Genomic DNA, 353 nt, shown 5'->3' with positions numbered 1-353 from the left:
GTGGGGGCTCTGTTTGACTCTGTTTTGAGAGAAGCTCTTCATGCTTCCTCTCCATGGTTACAGAGGGATATCTGTGAGCTTTAAACACAAGGGATTCTTCATTCACTTGAATGATTAATTCTCCTCTGTCAACATCAATCACAGCCTTTGCTGTGGCTAGGAAGAGTTTGCCAATGATGATGGATTCATCCATGAACTTCCCAATCTCTAGGACTATGAAATCAGCAAGGATGTAATGGTCTTCAATTTTTACCAGAACATCCTCTACAAGTCCATAAGCTTGTTTTCTTGAATTGTCTGCCATCTCTAGTGAGATTTTTGCAGCTTGCACCTCAAAGATCCCTAGCTTCTCC

The sequence above is a fragment of the Arachis duranensis genome, chromosome 9 (assembly GCF_000817695.3).
Source record: "Arachis duranensis cultivar V14167 chromosome 9, aradu.V14167.gnm2.J7QH, whole genome shotgun sequence".
Classification (NCBI taxonomy): Eukaryota; Viridiplantae; Streptophyta; class Magnoliopsida; order Fabales; family Fabaceae; genus Arachis; species Arachis duranensis.
Note: the sequence above shows the minus strand (reverse complement) of the source record.